Here is a 13,592-nt window from a genome sequence, read left to right on the forward strand (position 1 = left end):
TAACAGCATGGTTTTTGTGTGAGCCACTGAGGATGTGTGGCCAATGGAGCCGTGCCAACAGACTGCGGTAGGAAATAGCTCAGGGGAACCAGACATTAGGCCAACTGTGCTGCTAGGAAGTGAGTCAGTGGCCTTGGCTACACTGGCACTTTACAGCGCTGCAACTTTCTCGCTCAGGGGTGTGAAAAAACACTCCCCTGAGCACAGCAAGTTACAGCGCTGCAAAGTGCCAGTGTAAACAGTGCCCCAGGACTGGGAGTGCGGCTCCCAGTGCTGCAAATTAATCCCCATGGGGAGGTGGAGTACCTGCAGCGCTGGGAGAGCTCTCTCCCAGCGCTGGCACCGCGACCACACTCGCACTTCAAAGGGCTGCCGCGGGAGCGCTCCCGCAGCAGTGCTGTACGGCTGCAAGTGTAGCCATACCCAGTGTGTTTCGGCCGTCTGACCAGGGGATCTGACCTACTCACCCTAGACCAGAAGGCCTGTGCCTTGTTTGTGGCCTATCCCAGCCAGGAGGCTCTGGGCCCCTAGACTGTGATTGCTGTCTGCTCTAGCCCAAAGGCTGAATCTAAAGACTGCTTTCTGCTATGCTCCACATAGAGGTCAGAGCCCCAAACTATTACTTGCTGTCTGCTCCAGGCAGGAGGTTTTGGGCTGAAAACTGCTCCTTGCTCTCCCCCGCCCAGGGGGCCAGAGCTATAGACTGTGTGATGCTGTCTGCCCCTGCCAGGAGGCTTGGGCTAAAGACTGTGTATTGCTTGGCCCTGCCTAGAGGGCCAAAACCGCTAGATAATATACTGGCTGTTTGCTTTCTGACACAGTAAGATAAGGGTAATCTAACCTGCATGTTTCAGTGAGTAAGTTGATTACTAGGGTCAGAAAAGAATTCTTCCCCTGTGTGCAGCAGTGAACAATCAGCCAGGTGAATTAGCAAAGCTTTAGTCTGCCCCTGAAGCACCAGTTATTAGTCACTGCCAGAGACAGGGTATAGGCCTTGGTGGACCATATGCCTGATCCAGTATGGCATCTTATGTTCCATTGGCAAGAAAGTCTAGGGGCAACTGATTAAAGGGTAGGTAAGGCAGACATTCCCTGGTCAGAGGGCCTTTTGCAAGTGCTAGGTTTGCAGTTCTGCTCAACCAACTTCCACTGTGGTTTCTAAAGATTATGTAGATTGAGATTTCTTGGGTGGATTCCCTAATTGCTAACGGATCCTGATTACAAGTCACTGATAATAATCACTTATTTATGAGCCTGAAAATCTGTTTTTTGTTTTTTTTTTACAGCCTGGTCTACACTTAAAATGTTGATTGACCTTGTCATGGTACAATTTCCCACTCTGAACCTTAGCGTCCAAAAGATGGGGTACCAGCATGAATTCCTCTAAGCTCAATTACCAGCTTAGAACCTGCAGCGCTGCCACCAACCAGGAATTCCAGTGCCTGGTACACTCTGGTCCCCCCAAGACCTTGCCTGGGTACCCCGCAAGACCCAGACCCTCTGGATCTTAACACAAGGAAAGCAAACCCTTTCCACCACTGCTACCTCTCCCAGACTTCCCCTCCCTGGGTTACCCTGGAAGATCACTGTGATTCAAACTCCTTGAATCACAAAACAGAGAGGAAAATTCACTTTCCTCCCTCCTTCTCTTTCCCCCTCCCAGACTCTTCCTGAAAGAGAAAGTAATCTTGACACAGAGAGAAATTAGCCTTTCTCTCCCCCTTCCCTCCTTTCTCCCCACCAATTCCCTGGTGAATCCAGACCCAGTCCCCTGGGGTCTCACCAGAATAAAAAAACCAATCAGGTTCTTAAACAAGAAACTTTTAATTAAAGAGAGAAAAACAGTAAAAATGATCTTTGTAAATTTAAAATGGAATAGATACAGGGTCTTTCAGCTATAGACACTGGGAACACCCTCCCAGCCTAAGTATACAAGTACAAATTAAAATCTTTTCAGCAAAATACCAATTTGAACTCCTTTCAGCCAAATACACATTTGAACTCCTTCCAACCAAATACACATTTGCAAATAAAGAAAACAACCGTAAGCCTAACTCGCTTTATCTACCTTGTACTCACTAGTCTGAACTTATAAGAGCCTGTATTGGAGAGAAACCTGGTTGCACATCTGCTCCCTCTGAGCCCCCAGGGTGAACAACAACCAAATTCTAACAGCACACACAGAAACTTCCCTCCCTCAAGATTTGAAAGTATCCTGTCTCCTGATTGGTCCTCTGATCAGGTGACAGTCAGGCTTACTGAACTTGTTAACTCTTTATAGTCAAAGAGATATAAAGTACTTCTGTGCTATTAACTTTTCTTATCTGTTTATGACAGACCTACCTGTTTACCAAATGTTCACCCCACAGAGTCAACATAAAGGGGCCAGAATCCACTCTGGTAAGTTCAATGGGACTACTTATGAAAGTGTAATGTGATGTCCCTTGGTCGTTTGTCACCAGTGGGAATTGAACCCTAGATTTGGATCTAAAAACACGCAACTCTATTGCCTAAGCTTAAAGACCCAGCTCTGTCAGAAACAAGTCAGGAGCTGACTCATTTGAACACCATTTCTATTTGCAGACCTCAGCCAAACAACTACCCCATGCCCAAGAAAACCACCATCCTACCTCAGCCAGAGCTTTGACCCTGAAAAGGGTCTCAGAGACTCCAACAAGTCAACTAGAGACTTCACTATTGATTTTGTGTGAACGGCACTCAGATACTACAGCGATGGGAAGTCGAACAGAACACTGAGAGTCTTAGTGTATGTAGAACATGCCTCTGGTGGCCACCAGCTGAGGAGGTGCCCAGCATGCAACTTGTGGTAGGTAGTGACCCAGGGAAGGTAGTAGAAGCTTATGCCTGAACCCCTAACAGGGAGTTCCCTGACTTCATAGGGCCCTGGGTTGGAACCCGGTGGAGAGGGCGGGGTTGCATTTCCCCTACCACTTCCACGGGCCACCAGGTGTGACTGCTATCTGCTCTATGTCCCAGCTCTGAGGCATAGAGGCTATAGACTGTTTGTTTTGCCCTGCCCAGGGGCTACAGACGGAGTGCTGGTGTGTTCTGCCCCAAAAGGTCCAATTTCCCCAATTACTACTACCCGCCCCACCAGGAGGCTTAGGGGCTATAGACAGCTTGTTCATTTTGCCCTGTCCAGGGGCTACAGATGGATCATTGTTCTGCCCCATCCAAGGGGGACAGGACTCCAGTTGTGAGTGTCGGTCCCAGCCCAGAGGCTCAGGGGCCATGGATTATTTGTTTACGCAGCCCCACCACGGGGCCGGAGCCTACCTTGCTGCAACTCCCTGTAGTAGCAGGAATACCTGATGATAGTGTGTACCAACCCTGCACTGGGCCAATGGGGGCGGCCTGGCTTGGCACCCAGAGCCCCTGTCATGTGCTGGTCTGCATTTTTCTGGATCAGCCTTTCTAGAGGCACCACTTTTTATCAATTCACAAAAAGAAGTCACTGTTTACAACTGTGCCAAAGTACCAAAGCAGAAGCCAGAGCAATAGCAGTGACACTGGCAGCTTCCAAAAAAAGATTTTTAAAATTTACTTCTGTAATAGGTAGATCAGGATTTTGAACTTGGTGGATAAGCTGAGAGAAAGACACATACATTACTGTTGGGTCTTGTGCTTCTACATGTGGCCTCCTGCTGTCACTACTTTTAATGATCTGAAAGAAACCTCTCACTTTCCCTTTTCAACTGGTTTTCATTATTGGACCTGCGTCTTTCTTAAGGCATTGATATCACCACTATTGGGCATGCTGAGCTCCTGCAATAGTTCTTTTGCTTTGGCTGGGACAATCCAAATGTGCAGTAGTCTCCTGGGATGGCAAAAACAATTTCTAATTATTTTAGCCAGTTGCAGTATGAGTATAGAATATCAATCTATCCACTAGGTGGAGGCCTGTAACAGTAACCCAACGCTGGGAATCTGCTACCTACATCTCATTTCTTATGAAAGATGGCAGATTTTCCTGATCTGTGTGTAGGCACAAATACCTCCTCCTAAGTCAATAGTTGGCTGAGAGAGTGCAATGCAAATTATCCAAGATGAAAGGAACACAGTCAACCTAAAATTAATATATTGTAAACAAACACATTAGTTGACCTGTTATTAATAACATCTTACATTAGTAAAATGAAAGAATTTCAAAAATCCAGAGTACTTTTCACTGCCAATGCTGTTTGTTTACTTTTTGCATTTCTCTGAGTTTAGACAGTCAGTTTCACTTTGACTTCATAAATCAGTCAGTTTTACTTTGTTCGCAGGCTCACTTTCATTATCTGAGTGCTACAGTGAGTGGGCTGCAAATGCTGCAACACCATGTTAGTTTGTTTTTTAAATTGCAGTGGAAACAAACATAGGAAATATTTTGTATAGCTCTTGGGATATTTTCTACTGGAAAAGCTTGATTATACAAAAAAATCTGAAATTTGGGGCTAAATTTGAGCTGTGTCCCTTGTGAATCCCCATACGCTTTTATTAGGGGAAGCTGTGTACATGTGCTGTAATTACAACATGCAGCCTGAACAGCTTTGTTCCTGTGCAGTATGTATACTTGGGTGACTAGTCCCCCTTTAGTGTTTGTGCAGTTCCCATTAAAGTTAATAGGAGTTCTGTTCAGGCATTAATTCTTTTACAGCTTTACTCTTGTGAACTGGGAGCATGATTAGAAGTACTAGTATTTCAAATGAGGGGCACCATATACATGTTGCAACAGAACGCCATGGTGACAACAGACTCCCTTAAGGTAGTGATCTGCATTCATAATTATTCAGCATTACAGTGGTTGTTTGTAAAAATAAACAGTTAAAGCCAAATTGTGCTGCTCTTAGGAACATTACTGAGAACAATGGGGTTACCTGGGGTGCAAATGGGGCAAAATGTGGCCTTTATTGTAGACCAGGAAGACATTTAGAACAGTTGTGCATCTTTTATGCTATTTAAAATGCAGGGACAAATCAGCTTGATGTCCCTTTAAAAAGAAATGTAAGAATAATCTTTATATTGTAGAGCTGGATTCCCCCTTAAAACTCCATAGAAGGAGATTAAAGGGGTTTGAAATCTCCAGGAAGACCCTTCATGTATTTCATTCTCAAATATTGTGTTGGAAAGTAGGGTTTGCCCCCATGGAATGAACCACAGAGCCAGCCCTTAAATCAGCAAGGACCAGGGCTATTCATGCAAATACCCCATCTTTCTGCACTGGCTTTGCACTACCCAACTCCCTGACAATGTGACTCTAATAGACCCATGTGTCTACAGTATCCCTATGTCAATAGCTGCCACTTGGACCCTCTTAAAGTGACCATATGTCTTGATTTATCATATGTAGTTCCTAATGTCTCAGGAACTTTTTTTCAGGACAGAATTTGTCGTGTCTGTACAAGGAACAAGCTGTCCAGAAGTATGAGTGTTCAGTGTGATGAAAAGTGTTTGAAGTGATGGAGACTGCCCAGGGAATAGGTTACAAGAGTTGAAGCAATACAGATTAGCAATGGAATGAAATTTGTTTTGACATTTTCTGCATATGTTTTATGAAGCTATTTTTAAAGAGATTTAATTTTCTCAGTGGCCTGCTTATAAGGCACACCAAGTAAAGTGTTATCTGTAGAACCCTATGGTTCAAATCGTGCTGCAAATGGGACTGATGGGGCACAGCCTTTAGTCTATTCTCTCTATGATGAGTGTGTAACTCTTACTAGCATCAATATACGGTATTCCTGGGGCTGGAAAATATGCCTGGATGTAGACAATGCAGCAGTATCCTGATTATCTAAAGGTTTCAGGGGACAATCAAAACCATCAGATAACTGTGATTCAGTTAATCCAGGAAGCCTACCTGGAGTTCCCCTCAGTTCCAGGAAGCACAGCAACTCCTCTTTAGCTGTCCATCCTTGGGGCTAGGAGCACTGTCCCTCTTCCTTTTCAGCTGGCCAGCACAGTAAGCCTCTGGGGATATACTGGATCATCAGACTGATACTAGATTCAGATTAATCTTCCAAACCTGATTCTAAGCTTTATTTAGTTAGCAAAGGACAATCAATATAGTGAATATGGCTTCATCTTCCCCTTCCATCTGTTCTGTTTTCTCTCTCTCTCTTTTCCTGCTCCCAATAGAGATTAGTAATGTAATAAAACTAGATGCCTGGATACATGTAGAAGCAGAAGGAAAGAAGGGGAAGCCAACACCATGTGATCTGGCCTGTCTACAATGAGCGACCAAAAGGCTTGGCATATTGACTTTACTCCTTCTTGAATCATCTTCCTGTGGCAGTATTGCCAAACCCAAGCATGGGGCCACATTTTACTTTCCGTTACACTAGCATAACAGCCTGGTTCTGCAAATACTTTAAAAGAAGGTTATTTACTTTACAGTAAATGGAGTTTTTCCATAGCTTAGCCCTCACAAATTTCACTATATATGTGTGCACCTCACGAGAACAAGATGGAAATCTTTTAGCCAACAGAGTCCACTGGGGCTACCCTCACAGAGACGGTATAAAAGGCATCTAGAAGAACTTGTTACTGTAAGGTAAGTAACCTATTTTTCTTCTTCAAGCTTTTGTCCACACAGATCCATTCTAGGTAAGTGGCTAGCAACTACCTTCCAAGAAGGTAGCTCATTGAATCCCTATTAAAGTACTGACTATACAACAGCTCTGCAAAGGTGAGCATCTGATCTACAAGCTGTGACAATGGAGCAGTGACAGGAAAACATAGGTACCTAACTCCAGGTAGCTGCTCTACAGATTTCAGGAATAGTAACCTCTCTTAAACAAGCCACAGCTGTTGACTGGTACCTAGTAGAATGAGCCCTAACTTGGAATAGGAAGTTTGTGCAGAAAGGCAATCTTTAATGCAGTCTGTAATTCATTTAGAAAGTATTTTGAGAGGAAACAGCTTGCCCTTTAGACTTAGTAAAAGTCACAAAAAGTCTAGGTGATTTATGAAAATACTTCATCCTAGAAAGACAAAAGGACATAACCATGTATACATCTGGTCTGTGGAGTTTAATCTCCCCAGGAGAATTGTGAGATTTAAGAGAAATCACTAGAAGGTATATAAACTGGTTCATATGAAAGTCCAAGACTATTTTTGCCAAAAAGCACTGTTTATGGTTTGAGTGTGACTCTGCCTTTATGAAAGACAATATATGGTGGCCCTGCCATTAATGCTTGAATTTCTCCCACTCTGTGGGCCAATAGCTACTAGAAACACTGTTTTCACAGAAGGATGAAATAAAGAACATGTTGCCATTGTCTCAAAAGGAGGGTCCATCAACAATGTGAGTATTACATTCAAGTCTCAATGGGGCAATGATTCTTTAATTGGTTAAAACACATGAATCAGACCTTTTATAAATCTAGATACTGCAGGGTGAGAAAAAATTGAATGACTGTCTGCAAGTGGATGATATGCTGATATAACACCTAAGTGGACCCAGCTGAAAATCTAAAGACAATAACACAAGAGAAAGTTTAAAGACAATAAATAGTCCAAGCAGGGCTGGCTTTAGGCCGATTCCCCTGATTCCCTGGAATCGGGCCCCATGCCTAAGAAGTCCCCATGCCTGCACCTAAGAGGGCCAGGCACCTTTTTAACTTTTTTACTTACTTGGCAGTGGTCCAGGTCTTCGGCGGCATTTCAGCGGCGGGGGGGTCCTTCAGTGCCACGGAAGACCCGGAGTGACTGAATGACCCCCCGCCGCCGAAGTGCCACCGAAGACCTGGACCACTGCCAAGTATTGGAATTGGGCCCCAGAGTTCATAAAGCCAGCACCGGTCCAAGATGGGTGATATAGAAGAGTCCAAGGATTCTTGGGTGATTCTGAATAGACCATGAAGAGAAATGTTTCCACTTCAAAAAATACATCTTTCTAGTAGAGGGGCCTTTCTCATGGGCAGTGCATAATGGAGGCTGGGGAGGCTAAGCCACCCCAAACCTTGCACCACTGGAGGAGGGGGACAGTGGCAGATTTGGGGCCTCTGAGCTCTTGGGGCCAGGGCGGGGGCACCGAGCTTTTCCAGTCTTGGGGCTACAACAGGGGAGAGGTTCAGGAGCGAGTGGGGGTGGAGCCTCGGGGGGAAGAGGCAGAGTGGGGGCATGGATGTGGGGAATGGGCAGAATGGGAGTGGAGCCACAAGGGAAGGTGCAGAATGGAGTGGGGCATGGGTGGGGCCCTGGGCAGAAGGGGCAGAATAGGGCAGGGGTTCTGGGCTCAGAGCTCCAGCCAGGCCCAAAGCTGAGAGCTCAATCCCGGCCAGGGCTGCATTCTTAGCCTTCACCATGGCCCCGACCAAGCTCTCAGTCCACCCTCCCTCCCGCCCCCAGGCTCCAACTGAGCACTGGGGGAGTTAAAAACAGCAAGTGAATGCGTGGCCTCAACCTGAAGAGCCTCGGCCAGAAGAGGCAAGGCAGAAGGTTAACCTCCCCAAAGGGAAGCTTCATCCACCGCCCGTGGTCTTTCTGCTTTGTATCAAAATATCTTCGTACAGCTGCTGAGCAGGATCTTTCCACAGAATTCAGCCAGCCAGATTCCATGCTGTTACGTGTTGAGATTCTGGATCAGTTGAAGCACCAGGCCTTGTTTCTGGGAAATTATGTCCAGTTGGTTTTTAAAGTGGAACTGACTGACTGCTGCCTCAGATTAGAGTACCAGAACTAGCACCCAGACTGAGGCTATCATTACCACCTGAACTTTGTCTTAGCAAATCTTCTTTAAAATTCTGGGGACTAAAGGAACAGGAGGAAAGGCATAAAGCAGATCATTGTCCCTTTGGAACAGAAATGCATTTGCAATAGAACATGGGGTTACCTCCTCTCAGGATAAGAACACTGGATATTTCATATCCATGTTGGCAGTGAACAGTTGTCTCAAATGAAGACCCCAGTTTTGAATACCTGATCCAGTTCTTGATTGTCAGAGCTTTTTCTGCTGAGGTGTTCTATTAAATTGTTTTGGGTACCTGGCCAATGGAGAGCTACTAGGTTGGACAGATGTCGGATACACCAGTCCCAGGGGTATATTTCTTTGTGACATAACAGGGATGTTTTGCTTGCTCCTCTCTGTTTATATAGAGCATACCAGTCATATTGTCCATCAGAATATGAATGGTGATCCCCTCAAAGAGGGGAAGGAATGCCCGGCTGGCTAAATGAATGACCCTGAGCTCTAGTATATCTATGTGCAATTGAGACTGTGCTCAGAACCACATTCCTTAAATTCAGAGAGAGTCTAAATGAGCATCCCAACCTATCTTGGACACATCTGTCACCAGAGTACTTGAGGTGTGTGATGAAGTGGGACTGTTCTTAATGTTTCCTCTGAATACTGTAGGGATGTCTCAGTTTCCCCTATGCATTTCTTAAGTCTCTAGGTGGTGGGATAAGAAGGTGTAATTGTTGCAGAGCAAAGGGCCAGTATACATAAACGGCTGACCCTCTGTCTCCTGGCAACTAATGGCCTGGACCCTCCCCACCTGCAAGGTGATAGTTAAAGGTGTTTGAGAACAAAGGAATCAGGTGACCTCCTGGCCCAGGAAAGGGACAAGGCCCAGAGGAGGAGAGGCTGGAGGATGAGTCAGTTTGAGGCTGGCTGGGGACATGGAGTGAGGTGCAGACTTGGTTGTCTGGCTCACTAACCCCCAAAATGGATCTGGCTGAGGGGTCCTGTTCTCTGTACCTACAAGCTCTGCTTTAGACTGTGTTCCTGTCATCTAATAAACCTCTGTTTTATCGGCTGGCTAAGAGTCACGTCTGACTGCGAAGTTGGGGTGCAGGACCCTCTGGCTTTCCCAGGACCCGCCTGGGCAGACTTGCTGTGGGAAGTGCACGGAGGGGCAGAGGATGCTGAATGCTCCAAAGGTCAGACCCAGGAAGATGGAAGCCATGTGAGCTTCTTGCCCTGAAGACAGTCTGCTCACAGAGAGGAGACTTCACCAGAATCCTGAGTGGCTTTGTAAGGAGAGCAGTTCCAGAGCATCGCCTGGGGACTCTGTGACAAGGGGCCTGTAGATGAACCCAGCGTTGTTAGTTCAATCCTTGAGGGGGCCATTTAGGGATCTGGGGCAAAAATCTGTCTGAGGATTGGTCCTGCTTTGAGCAGGGGGTTGAACTAGATGACCTCCTGCAGTCCCTTCCAACCCTGAGATTCTATGAAACAGAACATGTTGGCAGACATTTAAAAGATCTGTCTACCAAACAACAGTTGATAGGATGTGGTGAGAAACTTCCATAGTTGCATATGTTTGGCTGACGACTGTCATCAAACAGTCCAGAAGATCCAGTCTGGCAGGTTTTTTTATTGCAGTGTAGACATACCCTAAGGCTTCCTGAGCCCAGCCTACAGCTCTTCCATTTTCTCTCTCTTCTTTTGCACTCCTTTCCTGTACCTTTGTACCCTCTGAGTTCATGAGGTAATTAGCTTTTAATTTTCTCCAGTTTATCCTCAATCTATCAATTTGGCACAGTTCCCATATTCAGGTGTGAGTGCTGGATCACCTGCTGTTGCCCAACGCCCTGTCACAATAATGATATGAGAAAGATGGAGGCCTCGACCTAGAAAATGAATAAATCTTGCTTGCTTCCTCTTATGGACAAAGAGACCAGAGCATCGCCCTGGAATCCTTCAGACCACAGAATGCCTCATCGATTTGAGAATTAAACAGATCATAACCATAAAAGGTAGGTGTCCAAATAGTGGTCCAAACCTCTTTAGGAATTCCTGATGACTGCAAGAAAGATGTTTTTCTCATAGAGACTGCAGTGGCCATTGATCTGGCTGCAGTGTCAGAGGCATCCAATGAGGTCTTCAAAGCATTTTCTGTTACAAGTTGGTCTTCTGAAGCCTCTTCTCTCAGTTCATCTCTGGTCTCCTAAGGAAGTTTGTCAGATACTTGCAGAACTTTGTCCTCATTTGGTGCCAAGCCCAAGCCCATCAATACAGCTCTGTCCCTTCCTGTTTTGGGTAGCAGGAGCAACTGACTCACCTGAGAAGGGCTCAGTAGGGATAAGCAGGCACTGTGTGTTTGTCAGCAGCAGGTGCTCTCTTAAAAGTAGATCTCATATCCTGTAGTGACACCTCTTGAAGTCAAGGCACTTGAAGAAACTGGCTTCACAGGAAGAATTGGTTGCTCTTGAGGAGGGTACTGTGGAGTGAGATCTATTTCACATAGACTTCTATATACAAAATAACTGTAGAAAGGCATCACAAGTACACTGTGTGCACTCAGAAAAAGAGCAAAAACTGGCTCACTTATTAGGTATGTGTGATTCTCCCAAACAATAAGCACTTTCTTAAAGTGTGCATCATTAACAGGCACAGCAATCTCAGAGGCAGGTCAGATTTTTAAGTCCAGAGACCTGCTCTGCACCTCAGACCTATTTCTTGGTGCCAAGGCAAGACTAAAAGGGTTTTTTTGTTTTTAGCCAATGGGCTTAAGTAAAACTTATCAAACTCTATACTAAGGCTTGGGCTACACTAGCGGGATAGAGTGGGGGTTTGACTTACCCAGCCGTCCTCATGGTGGCAAGTCAACTGCCGCGGCTCCCCAGTTGACTCCACTTACTCCTCCTGCCGAGGTGGAGTACGGGCGTTGATTTGGGGATCCATTTATCACGGGGGTCGGCAACTTACGGCATGCATACCAAAGGTGGCACACAAGCCGATTTTTCATGGCATGCAGGCCTGGCTGAGCTGCTCAGCCCGCCGTCGCTCTGGGGTTCCCGCTGCTGGCCCCTTGCCAGCCGGGGTCCCACTCAGCCCAGCTGCTGGCCTGGAGGCAGGAACCCCAGGCTGGTGGCAGGCTGAGAGCGCAGCTAGCAAGGAGCCAGCAGCCAAAACCCCAGAGCGGAGGCGGGCTGAGCTGCTCAGCCAGCCCCGGCTCTGGGGTTTCCACCGCTGGCTCCTGCCAGCCAGGGTCCTGCCGCCGGTCCCACTCAGCCCAGCTGCTGGCCTGCAGGAAGGAACCCCAGGCTGGCAGCAGACTGATACCCCAGCTGGCAGGAGCCGGTGGTGGAAATCCCAGAGCTCTGGCGGTCAGCCCCCCGCTGCTCTGGGTTCTGGCTGCTGCCCCTTTGCCAGCAGGGGTCCCCTCAGCCCCACTCACCTTGCTTCCAGTTGGAGTTCCAGCGCAGGCCCCCTGCCAGACAAGGTCCAGGCTTCCGGCCCTGCTCAGCCCTACCAGTTGCCAGCTCCACTCACCTCAGTTGCGGATCAGGGGTTCCAGCCACTGACCTTCTGCCAGCCAGTTATCAACTTATATCTCAGAAGCCTGTTTGCAGCTTAAAGTATCTAAATAGGTGTCACCAGACACTGGAAAACTCAGCAAGGAAAAGCAAGGGCAAGGATCACACTAAACTAATAAGATCTTAATTTTAATTTAATTTTAAATAAAACTTCTGAAACATTTTGAAAACCTTGTTTACCTTACATATAACAGTAGTTTGGTTATATATTATAGACTTAGAGAGAGACTTCTAAAAAATGTTAAAATGTATTACCGGCATTCGAAGCCTTAAATTAGAGTGTATACGTGAAGACTCGGCACCCCACTGCTGAAAGGTTGCCGACCCCTGATTTATCACGTCCAGACAAGACACGATAAATCAGTCCCCGATGCATTGAACACTACCCGCTGATCTGGCAGGTAGTATAGACGTACCCTAGGCTATCTTACTAACTATAGTCCTAAACTACCTAAGAGCTACAAGGAAGCAGGACACTGTGGGATCCCACTTGCTACCGTGGTTGGTGAGAAGGAACTGAGTGGGGGTTAGGGCTGCTCCACAATTTATACCTTTGCTACGGCAGGTGCAGGAGTGTGCAGGGTGTATGTGTGCACAGCCCCAATGGACACAGCTGGCTTAAACATTCCAGGCTTGCAGCATCATGCATCAGATGCATACACATACAGCGGAATCTGCATGGACAAAGGCAGCTCAAAGAGTAAACTTAAGCATACACATACGCATTTCCAGGATAAGGGCCCCAGTAGCTCCTCTGAAGTGAATGAAAAGTTACACCTTGTAAATGAGAGAAGAATCAGGCCAAGTACCATTATCCCATGTGCACTGGCCACAATGAAGTTACTCCTAAGATGCAGTTGGTCCAGTGGGGTTGCATAGGTGTGATTCAGAGGAGAATATGCCTGTTTTAGATGTGTAACATTTGATCTATCAGAAACTGCTGGTTTATTGTTGTATGCAAAGGCAGCCAGCACCCAGATTATTAAACATTTACATTATGGTAATGCCCAAAGACCAGTGCCTGTACTAGGCATAAGCAGACTAAACAATTGTTAGGGCCCTGGGGCAGCTCAAATCAGGGGCATCCAGAGGATTCAGGGGGCCTGAGTATAGCAATTTCAGGGGCCCTTTCCATAAAAAAAAGTTGCAATACTACAGAATACTATATTCTTGTGGGGGCCCCTGCGGGGCTTGGGGCAAATTGCCCCACTTGCTCCTCGGCACCCCTGGCTCAAATAGGGGTCCTTCTATTTGCTTTTTATCAAGCCTAGGAGTTGATCACAGCAGTCCTGGATTCTGGAGTTTTTACATAATCTATATGATTT

The sequence above is a fragment of the Gopherus evgoodei genome, chromosome 7 (assembly GCF_007399415.2).
Source record: "Gopherus evgoodei ecotype Sinaloan lineage chromosome 7, rGopEvg1_v1.p, whole genome shotgun sequence".
NCBI lineage: Eukaryota > Metazoa > Chordata > Testudines > Testudinidae > Gopherus > Gopherus evgoodei.